The 20424-nt window shown below is 40.3% G+C and overlaps 1 long non-coding RNA gene across 1 annotated transcript in view; it reads left to right on the top strand.

The window, feature by feature from the left end:
• Nucleotides 1-20424, top strand: part of LOC139697815 (uncharacterized) — a 984864-nt gene that overhangs the window by 400030 nt on the left and 564410 nt on the right. The gene's annotated exons all lie outside the window — the stretch shown is intronic.

The following is a 20424-nucleotide window of genomic DNA, read 5'->3' as shown; positions in this document are numbered from 1 at the left end:
TTTAGCGAAATAAGCTAAAACAATTATAAATCCTATATTTTTCTCAGGGAATTTCTCGCCAAAATTAGTTTATGAAATTAATCATTTTCTCAATTCACAGGAATAAGTTGGGAATCCACTTGCTAACGATTTAGTCCTCATAATATTCACTTAAATCCAAGTGAGACAATATTTGCAAGATCGCGAACAGAATTAATTTTACGCATTTCTCTTTCTGGTGTGAAGTGTTATTTTTAAAATACTTTTCAGTCTATGCGGACACGCTGAAATGTCTGATCTAAAGCTTTAGAGGCGTATCGCGCAATTGTGATATGTATCATATGGGGTTAGAAAACGAGTTGGTCATTATACTATCAACAACTACAGAGATATAATTCTCGTAAATTACCAAAATGATATTTTTTTCAAATACACTCACGAAACCAAGTCGCTGGCGGAGTAAAAACTGTTCAGCGCGTCATTCATAGCTGCGGCAGATTAAAACCATCACATATCAGCGCGCAAAAAAAGGCAAATCATTTAATGCTTGCTCACTTTTGATTTTTTTCCCATTTCTACAGCTGATTCGATTTCTCGATTAACTCAACAAAGAGTTATATGCGTTAAAATGAAATCTCTGACGCGAGAAAAAAATGAATCTGGAAACATTGAGCCGACAACCCATTCTCCCGAAAAATTGAAAAGATAAATAAAACAGTTTTTTTTTTATCAAACACTCCCTGCAATCAGGGAAGCTCTTTAAAAAAACAAAAACGAAAACGTGAAGATTACAATTTCGAGAATAAGCACCAAACTCAAATGATAAATTCTGACAGAGAAAATAATAAGCGAGCCTTGTTGAGTAAAATTGTATCAAGTAAATTGGTGTCCGCACGTAAGGTATGCGTTATCTCCTCAGATTTTAACTCAATTGCTCAAATATTTAAAATCAATATCAAATCAACTAAATCAATATTGAGTCGAAGAACTATGTGTCGTACCTACTAAAATCCAACTCAGGTATCACGGATTGGTTCCGAAAACTTCTGCACTGCATGATTCAACTGACTTGAACAAATAAAAATATATTTTTCTTAATACTAAAAATAAAACGTTTGTGTTCGAATTATTAGGAAAACCTGGGTTGCTTCAGGCTGCTCGAAAATACAGTGAAAGTTGCAGCTCTCCAGTTGAGCTAAAGAATATAGTAGCTCTTATTTATGACTACTGCACTTCAAATAACTAAGGAAGTGTTTATTAAAAAATTAGTCCACGGTGTTAGCACGAGAATGTGAGTCCATTTAGTCGCATAGCTGACTTTTTTCTCTCCCACAGAACGTGTAGCAGAAATTTATATTTCTGTTGTCGAATGATTAAGACCAAGAGGTCATTCGGCCAATAGGAAATGACAGATTTATTGTCATAAACACCAATTTTACTGTCAAGATATTTTATTTTTCAAATAAAACCATGTAGCAATGGATACTATTCTTTGTATTTTAGCTGCTTTTTTTGTTAGATATATCAGAAACTTTCAACTTTCATGTAGCATAACTTGAAATCAATTAATTAGATATAATTTTTTTTCTGAAATTGTTAGTATAGATCAGTTTGTCTTTTTTCCTTAACCTTGATTGGTAAATAGGTAACAGAAATCTATCTGGTGAGCATTTGTGCTGTATTTTAATGATTTTTCCATGTCCTCTTATGCATCACGTTCAATTTATAGTAATCTACAATATGCATGAGGCCAACAATAATTTAAGGGAAATTATTTTCGAACAAACTCGTATAAAATGGGTAAAAGTGCAATTTATGGATAAAGATGCCTACCTAATGTATTAGGAAATCCCAATCACGTAACGTCGCAAAAAATTAATAACTCTTTTGTAAATAGCATTTCAGAGACATTAGAAAGGACATGGGTCAACATCATATCCTAAATCTGCGACACACTATACCCCCTATGGCACGAATCAGTGCGAAGTACTTTGATTACTCATACTCTAGACAGAGAAATTACATGATATTCTTCTTTGAGAATTCACTATGCAACAGATTGGTATCATATATATTAGACGGGCTGAATTAAATGTTCTCTAAAAAGGAAGGAAGAGGTGCTAATACGCTCTGGCTATGCTACATTTAGAATGCTCGGATAATAATAGTTATCTCTAGCAAAAGATGAATGAGATCTCTTCTGATTACAGGATCTTTAGGGCAAATCCCAAGAAGGAATTTTGGAAAGCGTAAAGCGAATTCAAAAGGAAAATATTAGTGGAAAATTTGAAAGCAATTTTGTCGTACGCCAAAGAGGTGTAGGGAAATAGGTAAACAGTTAATTCACTTAAAAATGATAAAGGCGAAAGAGTAGCCAGCAAGTTGGAAATGGCTAACTTATTAAATTCCTTCTTTCAAATCGTCTTCACCAATATCTCACCGAATGCCTCCGATAGCTTCTCAAATCGTGCCGGACAACCGATGCCCAAAATTTACATCTCATATAATGGAATAGAACGTTTGCTGAAAAATATTAAGCCTAATAAATCCTCCGCGCCCAATGAAATACCCGCTCGTATATTTAAGGAAATAGCGTCGGAAATTGCACCGTATATATAAATCATATTTAAGAAGTTGCTAGTGGATCACAAGATTCCCAGGGATTGGAAAACGGCTAGCGTAACACTAATATTTGAAAACGGAGACATAAGGGAACCAGGCAATCACAGACCTATTCCTCTCACAACCATTTCGTGCAAGGTTATGGAGCATATAGTTGATAATTCGACCGTGAGACACCTCGATAGTCTGGAGTTATTAATGAAAAATCAGCATAGTTTCCGAAAGGGTAGATCCGGCGAGACAGAAATTACGCTTTTGATTCATAATATTCTTATTTCGGGTGAGAGCAATGTTCTAAAGGACGCGATTTTTCCAGATTTTAAGAAAGCCTTCGACAAGAGTCCTCATAGTAAACAACTCACAACGCTAGAAGCATATGGCATTATTAAAAATATCCGATGTTGGACTAAAGACTTTTTGAATGGCATGGTACAAAGAGCAGTCATAGATGGAGTTAGCTCAAATGCAGTAGAAGTTACTTCAGGTGTTCCCCAGGGAAGTGTCACCGGACCTCTTTTATTCCTACTTTGCGTTGCTAACATTGATTCCGTAGTCACTAGCAAGACACGTTTATTTGCTGACAAAGCAGTAGTTTACCGAGACCTCAGTAATCCTGAGTACACAGTAGCTTCATAAGACCTCAATGTTATACATCACTGGTGAGACACTTGGCAATTAAAATTAAACAAAAAAAAGTAAGTAGTGAAGAATTTTTGGAAAAAGAGCCCCAGAACGCCTACTGCATCGGGAACGTTGAGATGGAATGTGTAGACTAGATTAAATACTTAGGCTCTATCCTCACTCACGTAAATCTTTATCCTCGAAACTTCCGCTCCTCTAAGATTAACCTTAGTTAGAATAAAAGGTGTAAAAGATGTGCCCACCCAACTAACTTGCACGCAAGAAATTTTGGTGCAGACCAAAATCCCCTATGCTATTCGCATTTCCACTTAAACAATTGTGCGTTCGAACACACAAATGGAAACGCATGTCCCATACAAAGAGTAACAGACGCTGTGCCCCACGTCGGACTAGGCATGTAGTACCAGAGCATGAAAACTTAAAATATTCAACGTGAATATATCTTAGAAAGCTGAATTCCCTAAGAAAAGTCAAAGCGTGTAAACTACAATACTCGAAGATAATCCACTACATATAATATTCACTAATGATTGATATGCATCGGCAGTATCCGGTCTTAGATAATTTTCCGGAGGTACCTTACGTGTTTGTGTTAGAAATCAACGTTTACCTACAGCCGAACTGCTGTTTCACAAACAATTATATTATGTATATACAATTTTTAAATGATGCCAAGAGGGGAGAAAATTACAATTTCACCTCCGAATTTAAAATGAATATAAAATGAGCACTGACGGCCTAGTATAACTAGAAGAATATCGTAAATCCCACAAAACTCCTTTTGGCCGCAAATGATGAAAGAGTAATGGAGCAGTTTGCTCTAGCTTTCTGTGCTTTTTTTCGTATCAAGATAAGTTTCCGAGCACCTCAAAAAAACTTCGGTTCACATTAAGAATGCCACCAATTTTAAGTGTAAGCGTTTCACTTTAGGCCAAGCTAGCCCGTTACCAAGCAGCCGAAACCAGTCGGTCGGGATCGCACACGTCGTCGGGCGGGTCTTGTGTGTCGCTCACTTCTGGCGTGGGAGTGCGACTGCACGAAAATGAAGCTGCCAGAGGAGAGGAAGGAGAAGAAGAGGAAGAAGAGGCAAGGGGAAGAATGGATTGTCGGGAGGACATGGGAAAGGAGGAGTGAGGGAAGGGAGGAAAGGGGAGCGAGAGGGAATATTAGGGAAGTGCTTGCGTGGGAGGGTGGACGATGGGGTGGGGGGGAGTGGTGGAGTGGCGGCGGATGGGGGAGGCGACGGGATGGGGGGTCGGGGGGTGTAGGTCGAGCCGGACGCCACGCATGAGGAGCTTCCGCAGTGACATCTGCGCCTGTTCTGTTCAGTCAATGCGCCCCACGACGCGTGGAATTTGTCGGACCGAGGACTCAAAATGAAACGCTTTCCCTCTCTCCCTCTCTCCACTGTCACCCTTCTCCCATTCTCCCCCTCCCACCAAAACGAAACCCTCCCGAGCGCAATCCCATCCCCCCGCGACCACCCATCTCCCTGGAGCGGCGTGGTGGAAAGAGGAGGGGGTTAGGGGTCGAAGGCTTAGACGCTGCACGCTGGTATTCCGTTCCCAGTAAGCGATGTCAGCTCGACTCGAGAGTAACTTACAAATATTTGTGTCCCCACTCCTGCATATGCTCACTACTAAGCCACACATTATTGCATTTTCCTCCCGTTCCACCTGCTATTATCCATTCTCATTAATTTATTCACATCTTGTGTGTGTGTGTTCTTGAATCATGCTAAGGAATAATGATTCCATGTATCGATTGCTACGGCAGTCAGCTTAATTCCCCGTGGTGTCTCACTAACCAATGTTATGCGGCGCTAAAACTATTACTCCTGTGTTGGCGTTACACACGAATAAATCGTGTCTTTCTAAAATTGATGCTCAATATGTATTGATTGGTTTTACAAGGTGCTCGGCTCATGCCGAACTATAAGCATGTCTAATAACGCAGCATTATTTTCGGGGGTGGATTTGATTCCGTTACCTTGAAATATCTGTTGAGAGCGTTGAATTAACTGCTGAATCAACAGCGTCCCCCCTCTGGGTCAATTACTTCATGAAAACTTCACACCGCAATTTCATTCAAACTTGTAATATTGTGCTTGTTGGCCATTGACTGAAACGTTTAGATAAACATCTTTATTCGGGCGAAATTGAGACCATAAGGCTCCTTCTTCCATTTAACCCTTCACCAAGTACATAACAATAATAATAATAATAACAGGAAACATAATATAGATGAGCTATTGAGAGATTTTGGGATGTTTATGAGTGCCATTGAAAAGAAAATTTTGAGGAAGCGGGGAAGAGGGACGAGTAATAGGCTTTTTGGATGACGCGGAAGGGATTAGAAAATCTTGGCAACTAAAGTTGGAAATAGAATAACTCTAACACACATTTAGGCTTGAAGCAAGTGCTTAGAAGGGAAGAATCATGCTCAATAATTACGTAGTTTCTTTAAAATCTTCCCCTAATGGGTTGTCGAACGTATTCCCCCATGATATTGTGGGTAATGTGACTCTATTTGTATTTATTCTAATTTAATTAAAAAATCGCGCCGTAGTTTCTAAAATTGAACATGACGTAGTGATAAGATGAAAATGACGAAGAATGGCACAAATTAAGATATTTGGTCAGTTCTCATTAAGCATAGTAGTGATTAGATTACATCCTGTGAAAAGATTGTGAGTATTAATACTATGATGGTTTGGGATGAGCCATCGTTTTCAATTGAGAACTGAACTTCCAAGCTCAGTGGCACAAGGCAGATTGTGTTAACAGAACACAATTTCCTATAATGAGCCTGTACCTGTTTCACTCAAGAATAGGTTTATAATATACTCGAATTCTATCAATTCAAGTTAGCGTCGTTCAAAATTCTATCAACCTCACTAAAATATTATCCTCGACTCAACTTGCTGGTCGCAGTTTTCCGACACCTAGACATTCCAGACATTTTGACAGATTTTCGCCTATTGTACCTATTTCACCGCAAAACTTGCTTCGAAATACAAGATGGGGTGAGATTAATTTGAATATATTACTTCAAATGAGATTCAACTTGTGGAACGGTCCCCACAAATTTTATCTTGAGCTTGAGCGAAATCTTGAGTGCAGGAATAAAATGCGTTGGGTCTTTTGTCTGCAGGGATTGTCAACGATAGCTTGAGTGACCCATCTTTGCCCTGATGCACTTGGGGGGACAGGGTCAATGAAGTCTGATTTGTTCTCGATTATTAGAAGCTGCGTGTTTTAAAGGACATGGTCAGGGGTTTCAGAGACTATATCTGTTAAAATTATAACAAGTTTTAGATGATACTGAATAAAGACGACATTGGCTATTGCGCAAAAAGAATTTTCCATAGTTGAAATCCTTGTTACGGATGCTGAGACAGAAAATACCCAGAGCCAAAATATTTCCAACCTATCAGTTCCTCATAATTTTGTTTCGCCCCAAACATATTACAGTGGCACACGGATGCAAACAATTTGAAATTATCATTATTGGCGGAATAGAAATTTAAGAAAGCATGTAAGGGAGAGGAAATTATGAGGAACCAAATGAGGCACCTGCAGATATTTTGAACAATTGCTTATACTGTTTCACACATGACAAAGGATATTTCCTAATTTCTGTGTTCAAAATCTCCTCAAAGGATGTTCAATGACATTCAGCTATCATCTACGTTAATCCTATTCCTCTATGACTTACACAACCTATAGTTGAAATATTTTAGAAGAATTTCTACAGCTTCTGACAGTTGTGCAGCAAGTCAATGCCTGCGTTGCAGAGCGAAGAACAGCTCCTAGATCCTACATCGCTCAGCGCAAACATCTCTGCGTACGGTGTAGCTCCATGATCCACTCGACTCCCTTTCCCACCCTTTTTGCATTCACGTTTCAGCCAATATTGCCCGCTCCCGCACGACAACCGTCTCTTCTTTCCTCTCCTATTTTTCTCATCGTCTTCTCCCTTTCCAGCCGAGCCCTCTCTCGCCCTATGTTCCCTCTTTCCGAAACCCATCTCATTCTCCCCCAAACCCCTCCAAAACGTCCGCTTGGACCTTGAAAAAAAACACCTTTATTTCATATTTTTCCCATTACAGGGGAAAAGTATTTCGCTCATTCGGAATGGTAACTCTCTCTCTCTCCCTCTCTCCCTGTTCTCCTTCTAGTTTTTCATCACGTCCCCTTCCCGATGACCTCCCAGGTCCTTTATTATTATTTTTTTGAAATGATAAGACGTCCCAAGCACGTGAGTGATTTTGTCTGGGGAGGAAGCTTCAACTTCCAAATAAAGAGAATAAACGAAATGTCCTTCTTCCGCGTGCTCCCGACTAGACCTCAGGATTTCCTCCATCGTTGGGTTCTCGGAATGAAAGCGGCGTAAAATAGTTGATATCTTTCGTAGAGATAGTTCATATCGTTGAATGCAATGAGAGTGTTGTCCTAGTAAAGTTCATAGAATTGAAGTAGAGGAATGAAATGCCCAAGTTTAACATGTGCAAGGTTGAAACAAAACTTTGTAATTCCACATGAAAATAAGCTTTCGAGCGAAATTGGTTTCACTGCGGTGCAGCATCTTCAGGTCAACGCCGCACCGCAGTGAAACCTAGTTTCCAATGAAGCTTATTTTCATGTGGAGTTACAAATGTTTTATGATTATTCATTACGGAACAATTCCACAAGGTCACGCCTGAAACTATACATTATATATGTACACGCCAGATTAATGCTTCACTTCCTCCAATCCTTTCAGTTTTTCTGAATTATAGCAGTAGAATTGTTTTCGGAAATCCTCTGAAATTTTATGTAAGCGATTAAAAGTAACACTAATGACAGTTTGAGCAAAAGGGTTCATATTGAAGTCCAATGGTAACTTCTGTGCATAATGAATTTTTAAACACTTCGTCTGTGAAAACTAATTCAATGCCTAATGTAAAATACTCTTGTTACACCCGGGACATCCATAAAATCCGCAGGATTCCATATTGCGAGATGCTAAAACAAGTAAATAAAGTATTATTCATCCCCATAAACCATACGACATGAACTCAGCCCTCGACGTGCAGAGAAAAAGGCATTTGACAGAGAAAATCGACATTGTGACAGCAAGAAAAAGATCCCAAACCGTAATTGAAGACATCATGAATGTGCCATAACTTATACCAACACTAAGGAAGGATAAAGCTGGGAGCAAAGTTAATGGTTAATGGGACAAACAAAATTTTCTTCTCTTTCCCTCTGTCACAAAATACCCAAACACTCCGGAGAGAGCGAATAGAACGACTTTTCAACGGCCGAAAACGATCCTCACAACCGTGAGGAATAAGCGAAGAAGGGGTTGCTACATGCCGGATAGTTAAGAAGAGAATAAGACGTTCCCATTAAGGGGGGAGAAAGAGATAGACGAGGAGGATGGAGTTGAGGCGAGAAAGTTTCCGAGGGAGAGAACGATTTCGTGTGAGAGAAGGGCTGAAGTTGTAATGGGGCGAGGGAAATAGGGGAGAGAGGAAATAGCCTCTGGACGGCATTCCGCCGGACGGCAAAGGAACTGTCCGGGAGGAAGAGAAGGGTGTAGTTTTGGAGAGGAGACCCGGGGCGGAGGGGGGGAATAGGAGGGGAGAGGGATGAACTAGTTACAAAAGAGGAGGGAGAGGCTGGGTAGGCCACGCCATGTAACACCTACCATCTTCTCCACCAAGACTGTCTTCATTTTCCGTTTCGATTCCACGGACGCGAGGCCATGGAATTCCAATGCAGTGTAATTCTGCGCAGATTGACTACATCACCTACATTCTAATATTAACCGCTCCCTACACACGGAGGTATGAAAGGGACGGCCGTCACAATGCCTGTCAGTTTATGATGATATTCAAATTCACTCGAAAATAGCATGAATGGTAAATATAGTCTGATTACTTGTTGCGTTAGCGAAAATTCCGGCGCTTGCAAACCCAACTAATTTAGAGAACGAGTTAATTTCCGGAATATATTAACTAGGATTCCGGTCGACAAACGAGTAATATAATATAGCAGCTTCTTGTTTAAGCTTGTTGCAGTTAGTTCTGTACTACTTTACTACGCTTAGCTATTTGATTATGAAGTGGCTTTGCGTAGATGATGTGCTGGTTAAATTAAATCGAGGGAAATGACATAGGGATCCCATATTCATCCATACTATCGTATTGTAAAATCAGTCATATCAGTATTCTCCACACCATGCGTTAAAATAATTTTGATCTTTGACAGTTTTCAGTTTTAAATCAATGTTGATAATACTAGCGAACCCAAAATAGGTTTTATATCACTTTATTATTTACCGTAAGTAGTGAAAAATAAAAAGTATTAAAGAAGGAATGACCAGCTTCGAGAAAGATAAAATTGTAGGGAATTCAAATAAGTTGCCGCAGTCGTTGGTTCGGCACAAGACTTCTCCATCTCCATCTTCAACTTCTGAATTCGTGTCGATAAGACTTTTCTTATCACTGATATTTTAAGTTCACAAAGTTATTTCCGACCTACTTTTAATGACGGAACGTGTTACGAAAATCCCTCTTGCCAGGACATTCACTTGAAAGATATGTTAAATATTAAATGTTTTGAGATAATATGCTAAATAATGGATTTTTAAATGAATACAGAGATATGACTAATTACGTTCCCAAACGATAAGCCTGAGATGATGCTTTTGCAATGAATTCTGGAGTATTTCTAGTTTTCATTTCCCTTTGCCAATAAATTCACACAGTCATCTCAATACTTCACTATTCAGTTTGGATTCCTCGTTTTTATATTTGTTCAGAAACGTGAATGTTATAAGCAAAAAATTCCGCCTGTTGCATTCAGTTTATCTCCATCAAATGTTTGTTGTATGGCGAAAGTAATAATCCAACGATATTTCTGACAGTATTCCACTTTATAATCTAATCGTCCTCTTTTAAATGAAATAATTTCATATTACGCCAATTTTCTTCAAAATGTATTCGAAATATATTTTCCCTTTTTTCGGCATACAATAACCGTCACAAAACAAACTACTTGTCGGCAAAACATCTAATATCTTCTAAATAATTGAATGCCTATTATTAGAATTCATTACGCATGTTTTTTGGCGCAACGATATCTTACGATATAATACGTCTCGCATTTGTCTCTTTCCAATACGATCCATAAACTAACCTAGTTCCAACAACGATACATGTGTCCACCTACTGCCAAAAACAACGTTTCGTAGGCGTCCAATGTTTGAAAAAAAAATTGTTCAATTCCGAATAAAGCGAAATAAATGAGTTTAAGGACTGAAAATAATATTGGCGACAATTCATAATCACTTCAAACCATCTCATCCTTCAATAATTCGGTGAAGAGTTCACTGGACAATGCGTATACCTCGTAGGACATAGCAGATTTTTTCACTTCAATTCTCTTGCACGTATAGCCCGCGCCGTGAAAGGTACACCCAAAATGACGGTAACAGTTAACAAACCAGGGTCAAATGAGCATATTAGTTGAGATGCATGCGAGAGTTTATGGAAGAAATGTTCCCGTGGGAAAGAGGAATAAAAGAGATGAGGGACATGAGGAAATGAGGAATGGAAACGGAAGGACGTGAGAGAAGGGAGAAAGAGGAATCGGGGAAAGAGAAAAAGGGGAGATAGAGAGAGAGAGGGAGGGGGGGGGGTAGGGTGGCCCGAGAGACGAAGTGGACAGACAATATAGGGCGGGACGTGAGTGAGGAATGGAGGTGTCTGCTCGTCCGCCCGTAGAATAGTGTGCGTGTGTGTGTGAGAGAGATAGAGAGAGAGAGGGAATTGGGGCGAGGGGAAAGTGGCAGGGAGTCTGGTGATGCCCGCTTTTATTGCTTATACGCCCTCACATTGCACACCTCCCCCCCTTGCGCCTAAGAGGGGAAGGGGGTTTGATCCACCCCCAACTCCGACCCCCACGCTCCCCTTTCCTCCGTATCCATCTCCCCGGGAAGCCGGTGGTTTTAATATCTGGAGACCTTATCCTCCCTTACCCTCTCCCTTTACCCTCCCGCCGCACCCCTTGACCCCCCCCGGCTCCTCCCACCACCGGCAGGGAGGGCGGACCCCCGGTGTCCCCATCCTCTCTCTCCTCCCTCGTCCGCACTCTCCCTCTTCCTCCCACCCACACAGCCGCCGTCTCTTTCACGCCCTCTTCAACCCTTAATTCCTTCCCGTCGCCCCTCGTTTGGATTCGCCGTCTCTACGGATCCGATGGACGCCCCCGCTCGTGTAACCTGCGACTTATAAATCAAGAGTTGTGGTGGAGGGTGTCCTCTGTGAATTGAGAAACGGCTAAGATTTTCACTCGTTCACCTTGCTCTGTTCATATCTTATAGATTCAAAGGATGGTGCGTTCCAGTGCGTTAAGGCAGCGTCACATCTGCGTCGTTACCCCGCAATCCAGTGTAAATACGCAAGGATAGGGGTGTTGGGAAACATGCCATGAACATCATGAGGAGGAAGCCTGTGAACGGGGGGATACGTACTGCGGGCCCTCTTTGTGCTGCGTCCCCCTCTTTGAGGGAAAAACGAATCAATCATTAGGTATACATGTACGAAAATATTATTATTATTATTGTCGGTATTCTACCGTATACGGCAGGTTTTGGATGAACAAAAAATGACCAGCGATGAATTTATTTGCTGCGCCTAATAAAATATAAATTGGCATCCAAAATTAAAATAAATCCTTCCTCAATTCGATATACTTCTTTCAATACTTCATTTCGTCCAGCATGCCTATCCTATTCCATCCAATCTCTTTCTCGATTTCCGAACGTCCTTCCATCTGCCAGTCTTAAACAACCCCATCACCACTCAAAATGTTCTGTAATTATCTTTCACACCGACTCTAGATGTTTCCCAACAATCCCTTCTCTTCCACTTCCTCGTTTGTTTTCTTTTCTGCCCATTTCACCTTTTCCGTCCTTCTCCACAGCCATATTTTAAAAAAACTCCAATCTGCGCCATTTGTCTTATTTTGGATGACCATGTTTCCGCATAGTACAAGAAATATCTTTCCAATTTCGTCACCGTTGTCTGAACTACGAAGTGGTGTTAAACTTGGATTATTTCCTCATTGTAACTAGTCCCTTATTGACGGACATAACCCGATCGAGTATTGTGAGTAATAATGTGGACTATCCATAAGGTTTCGGAGCTTCTATAGTCACAACGGTTGAATTTCTTTTTTTTTTCATATAATATATTATTATTAGGTAATCTACCGGTTAAGGTAGGTTTTTGGATGGACATAATTACTAATTAAATAATTTGTGGCCCCTAGCAAAACCAACATCCTACTCTACATCAGGTCCCTCTTCATCTCTGAGTACTTTCTTCCTCCCTTCATCCCGTCCAACATCCCTATTCTGTTCCTTCCCTTTCCTCGTTTGCCTAACATTCTCCCCTCAATTACAGTATTCAACATCCCGCTGCCGGTCAATACCCCCTTCAGCCACTTTTCCTGCCTCCAAAGGATTTCTCCCAACACACCCCTCTCTTCGCCCACCATACCAAGTACTTCCTCATTTGTTTTCTTCTCGGTCCATTTCCCCTTGTCCATTCTTCTCCACACCCACATTTCAAAAGCCTCCAGTCTATGTCTATCCTCCTGCTTCAATGTCCACGTTTCCGCGCCGTACATAGCTACGCTCCATATCAAAGTTTTTACGAGTATTTCTTAATATCATAAATATATTGTAATTGATATACCAAAGGCAATAGGACATCTTAAATCCAATGACAATTCATCCATTCACTAGCTAGTTATAGGAATTAGGGGAGACTATCGACAGCCAAGGGACTTAAAGCCATCAGGGATAAGTGGGTGATTTGGTTGAGGCATGACTTTCCGGGAAAGAGGAAAGAATGGCAGGAGAGAAACTCGGCGTCTACGTTAGTTTATTCTTCAATTGACCTTAAGGGGTCCATACTTAAACGTCCCGTCGGACGGATGGCATATTCCACTTGAAGTGCTACCGTACATCACCCCAAATAGGAATCGAGTTGGAATTGAAAAATATTTCATATCATCGCTATTTGTTCTATTCGTAAGACGAACAAAGAAATCTGAGGGTTGAAAATTCAAATTTCGATGTATGTTCATAGAAGTACGCATATATTCATGGATACAGTTCATAAAATGCCATCAGACATAAATTTTTGAGACGCTCGGTAATAGGTGTAGCAGAAAACACGGGAGTCGATCGAAAGACTTCGGGTACATGTATATCCGAATATATGTGTCTATAGGTGCCATACATATCGACCTTGTGACCTTTTGGACACCCAAAAATGAGAAATAGTAGAGGGCACAATAGGAATAGAAACTAGCAATCCTGCCTGGGATCAAATGAAAGAGATTTATCCCCGAAAATGACAGAAAATAATCAATCCAGTATGATTTTCCGTTTTCATCGGAATGTTCACCACCACAGGGTACATAGTAGGTGTAGATGACTATTTTAAAACTGAGGAAACACTCCGAGTATTTTTAGATTTCATCATAAGGCTTGGGACTAAGGATTACTGCAGTGGATATACTCTATTTTTATCGTAACAATCCATCTGAGGAGTTAAAAAGATTTCTTGCATAAGTTATGGCTCAAAATTTTCACGACACTGATCTCATAAACGTCACAGCTGCTCAAAGCATAATGTGATCGAAACTCAGGAATGGCGATACACAAAGCATGCCTAAAAAAAACTCAATCCGTTAAACGTTTTACCTAAACATAAAAATCGATCCCAAGGGAAGGATGAAAAATTCGGAATGACTCGCTGAATAAAACATTAATCCACCCACCATTCGTCTTCCCTTAAAATTAAAAGTTGTCATTATGCAGAATATCGCCGAATTTTAATCCTGATCTGACTGACGTTCATCCCTTATTTCAATTGCGTGAGGAATTTGAGCTCGTCTCCTCGGCGATTTCTTCATTTAGTTCCTTAACCGTCTCTCCTTGTCAACTTCTTCGCGCCACCCCATTCTCATTCTTTCTTACTCCCTCCAAATACAACCCTCCTCGCTAGATTCCACGCGGTCTTCCAGCTTCATTTTCTTCGGCCCAACATTTTCAATCAATTCCTGCTCCTCCTCCACCGATCCCCCCCCTCCCACGCCCCGGAGTCATCTCTGTCGTCTTCCCTCCCCTGTGCCTTCACTTTCGCTACCACCTCAAGAGCGCTGCACTCTTCTAACCCTTCATACACCTTTGCAAAATCCAAATATCCTTATGGCTCTTTAAGATTCCATAAGACACAAAGTTTTAAAAGTAAAATATGGTAATTTGCGTTGAAATCCTTTAACCACCCCCGATTCTCTCGGTCAAAATTTACCGATTCCGAATTAAGTGAAGTAGTAATTCCGAAATAAGTTTTCCTCAAATCCAACTAAGTGGATAAATAACCTTAGGACTAAGCCAGCGTCATAGTATTAAGTGACCACGGACCACCCACGTTCGCCACCATTCCCGGAGTTTTAAATGTATGTCGTAGCTTAATAGAAAAAAATTAAGTATAGGTGTTATCAGATAGAAATTACTCATTTGTTATTTCCTGAATGCAAGGACAATGAGTTACCAAGAATACTTCAAACTTCCATTACCAAACTCATATCTTTGGGATTATGTTTCGTTTAAAATAACATATTTAGGGATTATATATTCCAAACAGCCATAGAGAAGGTTTAAAGCACTGAATGATAGGTATGGCGATGAAAATTTGAGAAATTTCAGGTTTCTTGCGTACATCTACGCAATGCGAGCGAGCCGCAAAGACGTGTGCACGCGTATTAGAACACCATCCGTGCATGCAGGAATACTAATACATAAATGACCGAGGTACTGGCCAATTTTTGGCTTTTACTAATTTACAATGGCGTTGAAAATACTATAATGGGAAGACATCGTGATTCAGATACGTGCCTAAATGTCACCAATTGAGTAATTAATTTTCACACTCATTACCAGTTAAAGGTTTTGGTTCATTGGGTGAAGATTCAAATTTTTTTTGTCTTGATATCGGTGCTCACGCGTGAGCTAAATGAGAACTATCGTATCCATAGCACTATTTCTACTAAAGCGGGGAATAAATAATAGATCTCCTGAGGGCCGACAACTTTGCCCTATCCATGACGTCAAACGGCTACGGGGCTCCTCCTTGCTTCCCTTCTCTTACCCCCTCTCCCTAGAATTTTCCAACACCCCTCCCTCTCTCCCCATTTCAAACTCCACCCTCGCATCTGCTGGGCTGGACCACACAACCTCACACTTCGGCAATATCCTTCGATTCTTTAGCCATTCTCTCCAGACCTCAATAATGCACCTTCCCGGCAGAACCTCCCACCATCGAACACACTCGCACACACACGCTGGAGTCTTTTGTCTGCAGGCTCAATTACGGCGTGACGGTTGTATTCCCTGCCGGAGGGGTTTGAGGGATGGGCTGTAATAGGAGTGAGGGCGTGAGAGCGGATGGCTGGTTGAGGGATGGGGCGAAGCTGGGGGGATAGGCTTGCAAAAGGGAGTAAAACGGTAGGATTAGGGGAGAGTGTCCTAAGGAGGGGAGAGGACTAGGATCAGCAATGTGGAGTTTCGTAGAATTCATGTAGGTTAAAACCGCAATTTAGTTGAATGAAAAGGCATAAGAAATCGTAACATATTTGAATCACCACAGAGCAAATGACCAGAAAGATATAATTTTTGGTGAATATTTGGTGAAATTTCTCATTCAACAAGGATATGTAGAGTAATACGTCCTCTTAGTGAAAACAACCACCCTATACTGTCACTTAACGACAAGTATTTCAAAGTAAACGGAATCGCTATAAAGAAAGGTAAGCCATTTCATTACAAAATAAAAACTTTCAAAATACCCTTCTTTATCATTATGTACATGTATATTATTATCTAATATTCGCTTTCAACCGTTTTAATTAGATTTTAGATGAACAGAGACTGAAAAACTATAAATTTCTTTTTTTCTGCTAAAAAATCAACCTGATATTTGGCATAACAATTAAACTCTCCTTTAGTATCGCATAATTCCTTCCTCCCTCCTCCTATCGCATAATTCCTGCCTCCTATCTACGCCTGTCATCCTACTTCAATGATCATGTTTCTGCGCCGTAGAACATCACGCTCCGTATCAAAAGTTATGACGAGCCGTTTCTTAGAATCCTAACTCAAAGTTCCTGTCATCAATTCCCTCCTTGGGAAAGCTTTTTTGCCTGATGCAATTCTACTTCTCATTTCACTACTAGTTTGATCAGTTTGGTTTAGAACACTTCCGAGAAAAGGAAACAATTCCACCCACTCTAGTTTATGAAATCTCATTTTAATGTTTAATTTAGCTTTTCCCTTTCTCGTAAAACGTATAACGTTTGTTTCAGCTCAATTTATTCCCGTTCCTTACCAATCGTAATGACTTTACCATACACTCAGAAATTCTTGTAACTCCTTGGCTGATTGGTAAACGAAAGCTTGATCATTTAATGAATTATTTTACCAACCTTCATTCCTATCTCTAATTCTGCCAATGCCTCTTTAACCATTTCCTCCACACATACTCTGAATAACAGAGGTTATAATGGACACGCCTCTCATATATACATATTTGTGTATGTGTATTTAATTGAACTTATGATCATTCAATCATTATCTCAAGTATTTGTAATCAGTTTTCATGAGTGCAGCTGGTGTTGTGGCAATCTAAAAAAGTACATAACGCCTTTTTCTTTCTAGAAATCTAATCAATAGATTTGTTTTGTTGAGAGGACATATGTTTAATGAATATTTGCACATGCCATAATATCTTAATCGATGATAATTTTTTTAAATTTCTGCAGGTGACATTATGATGTATTAGCTCAAATTTGTTGCCAGGATAAAAGTAATAATGGACGCTATTCAAGTCATTGCGTGAAATTTCAGCGTAGGGAATCGATTATTCTCCCAGAAATAATTAGCGTGCCCGTTTTGAAAAATTATGTAAAATAAATTATAAAAATCATATGGCTTTAAAATACAGCGTTCTTAAGCCTGGAAAATTAATTAAATGATGATTGAAAAAAAAACTTTGATAAAAAAGGTTCCATATTACAAATAATCTGTAGTAAACCAATCGCATGCTGCTGTAACATTAAATATTTTTAATACGGCTTCCATTTAAAAAAATGAAGCGGAACAGTTACTGTATCGTATTAAATCAGATTTTTGTAATTTAGACGATTTTCATCATAATACGCCAATGAATATTGTTTTAACAAACAGAATCAATCGTAGATGATAGCTGAGTTTCGTATTGTTCAGAATATTCCCGTTTAATCCTTCAATCAAGATTATTTTTCCTACACTAGAACAATTGCAGTATTAGCCCAAACGTATCAAAGAAACGAGCTCTTGACTTGGTACACTTATATATTAGTTTTACCCACATTTACACCATTACGCATTTCGATATCACGGCGAATATAACACCTAACTGGTCGACGGCCTAGCTTAATGTCTATCGTAATCTAATCTTGACAAATACTCCAGAAAATAAATCCTCAACTTTCAATTGTTGAAGAACCTAAAACCAGCGTCCTATCACTCCCTGACTCACACTCTTGCTACAGCTCGCAGGACGCAGCGTAGACGCGAATGAAAGGTTAAGTGCCCCCTTAAAAATGCAACGGTGCTAATGCACGAGGACTCCCGCGTTTCTAGACGAGCATAATCGGGCTCTTGGAAGTGGAAAAATCACCACCACCGCATTATAATACATGGGACGTAGATGGAACTACTCGTACTTGCGAGGGGTATCGCTGGATGGCGGAGGGCAGGGATGCGGGTATGCGTGGAACTCGGCAGGGGAGTAACGGTGTGGGAGGGGGGCAGCAGCGAAGGAATGGGATCGGAGGCATGTCGAGGGGGTTCAGGAGGGGCGTCTTGCCGTGAGAGAGGTGCTGGGCAGCAGATGCACGCTGCGTCAGCGCCGCTGGCGTCGTCTCCGGGGGCCTAATGAGAAATTAAGCGGAGGGGAAGGGGGCGGAGTGCCGCGGGGTACCGGGGGGGAGGGGTGGGTAGATCTTGGGGAGGGAAACGGGGGTGGGTAGAGGGGCAGGGAGGAATGGAGGGGAGGGAAAGCGGCGTGTGTAATTGAAGTGGTCTTTATAATGGGGCGCATATAAAGGGGGATTATTTCGGGGAAGAGGGGAATGAAAATTGGAGGGGAGACAGGTTGAAATGAAGACGGGAGCCAGCTTCCCTCCCCACCTTCGGTTTCGCTCATTTACCTGCATCAATCCACGCCACAGCGGAATCTCGCCGCGGGAGTGGCCGAGGGTGGGTGGCACTGAAGACGTTTTCTGTGGGGAACGTCGTAGGTATTAAAAGACGGGGATGAACGTTTTGGTCTCTTTCGCTTGAGTCAATTACTCATCGGCCGTGTTCGTAGTGAAATCTATGCAATACCGAGATGTTTCCTCGATGGCATTGTGGGGCCTAACGGAGGCGAAGTACGGAGGAATTAACGTAATCCATGAGACAAATTGAAGGCTGCAGAGTTTTCCGAGTTATTGCCTTATTTACAAAGGTTTGCAGCAGATACCGCCCGTTGGATGAATGAAATAGAGCTGTCCTTGACTGCATGTAGGAGTAAATATGATATGGCCAAATTTGAATTCCTGCAATATCAACAAACACCACATAATGCATTTCGCTATCCTGTAGTGTATTCCGAAAAACCGGACGAGATGAATTATGTATTTTGGAATATAAATTGTATTTCATTCTAGGATTTTTCATCAAGTATAGTAAAGTTTATCTAGGATATATCACAAAACAACTATTCTCAAAGATGCAACAATAGGAACAACCATCAACGGGTATTTTAGATTTGCAGCATTCAACGATGTATACTTTCGCCAGATTTAAATATATCAAAACTTTATCATTCTGATTCTAAAGTTTTTTTATAATTTCCTAATTAAATTTCTAGTTCTACCCGACCTGTCTTAGTATGGTGGAGGTCTATCATCAAAATGATCGTGGCTCATTTTGATTTCCTCTTCTTTTGTATGACAAATAACTCTTTTATTGGGTGAAATTTGGACTTCCTTTGAACTATGTTTTCCATCAGCATGTTTAGCACGTTTTTTGGAGATATTTATATTGAATGTTTTTTCCCTTTTCCCGTCCTCTCCCTTATGCCTTGCCCATCCCACCTGGTACGCTCACCCCCTGCCGCTGACCTAATTGGTGGATCGCTGTGCTTTCATGTAAATGTTGCAGTAGTATGATCAGATCAAAAAATCACGTACCCACTCAACCAAGAATGAAGATTTAAATACGCATAAAATCTGTGAAAATTATTAAATTATTATAGAAATAAGTTTCAAGGATGTAGGAAAATATGTTGTTCTTTACATACCATTTGTGGTGACACTCTTGGGTGATGATGACAACATCAGGAACGGAGATGGCTGGCTTAACTCTTCTGTAAAAGAAAATTTGAAATTAAGAAAGCGAATATGTATGAGCACATGTTGTAATCTTACAGCAAATGACATTCTTAAAAATGGGCAAATCAATAATTATGAGTGCATGCATTATAATTGGAAAGTGAAAATAAAATTTTAATCGTGCTAACTTGTTAATTATGGAAGCACTTTCGTTCCGTGGTAGTGTTCATCGTTGACTTCATGAAAATTTTAAAAGGGATTTTATTTCATCTACTATATTACTGATATTAATCGATCATGGTACCCTTTCAAACTTACCATTCGATTCTTCAATGTCGAAACAACTCTTAATAATTGCACGAAACGGTTTATCATGTGGTTTTTCATAGGTATGTCTGAGAATATTATTAATGTCTACATTTTTGCCAATTGTATGTTTGTCCATTTCTCTGGCATTGAGTGAAGTAAATCTCGAGGGCCATCTCTTGGCCAAGGATTCCGGCAATTTGTTGAATAAACCTCGAGCAGATTCAGATTCAAGAAGAAATTGCGCTTCATTCATAGGTGGATTGGTCGAACATCGGCCCGGCAAGTCGAGTGCAAGTCCCGGTCAAGGGAATATTTTTTCTTGGAATTCGCACCCTTCCAACTTTCCCACAGGCCTTGAATGTAAGTGTATGTATGTATGTGTATGTAT

This window comes from Hetaerina americana, unplaced genomic scaffold, assembly GCF_022747635.1.
Source record: "Hetaerina americana unplaced genomic scaffold, ioHetAmer1.1.p SCAF_8, whole genome shotgun sequence".
NCBI lineage: Eukaryota > Metazoa > Arthropoda > Insecta > Odonata > Calopterygidae > Hetaerina > Hetaerina americana.
The sequence above is the reverse complement of the archived record's forward strand: the minus strand, read 5'-3'. Positions and strand labels throughout refer to the sequence as shown.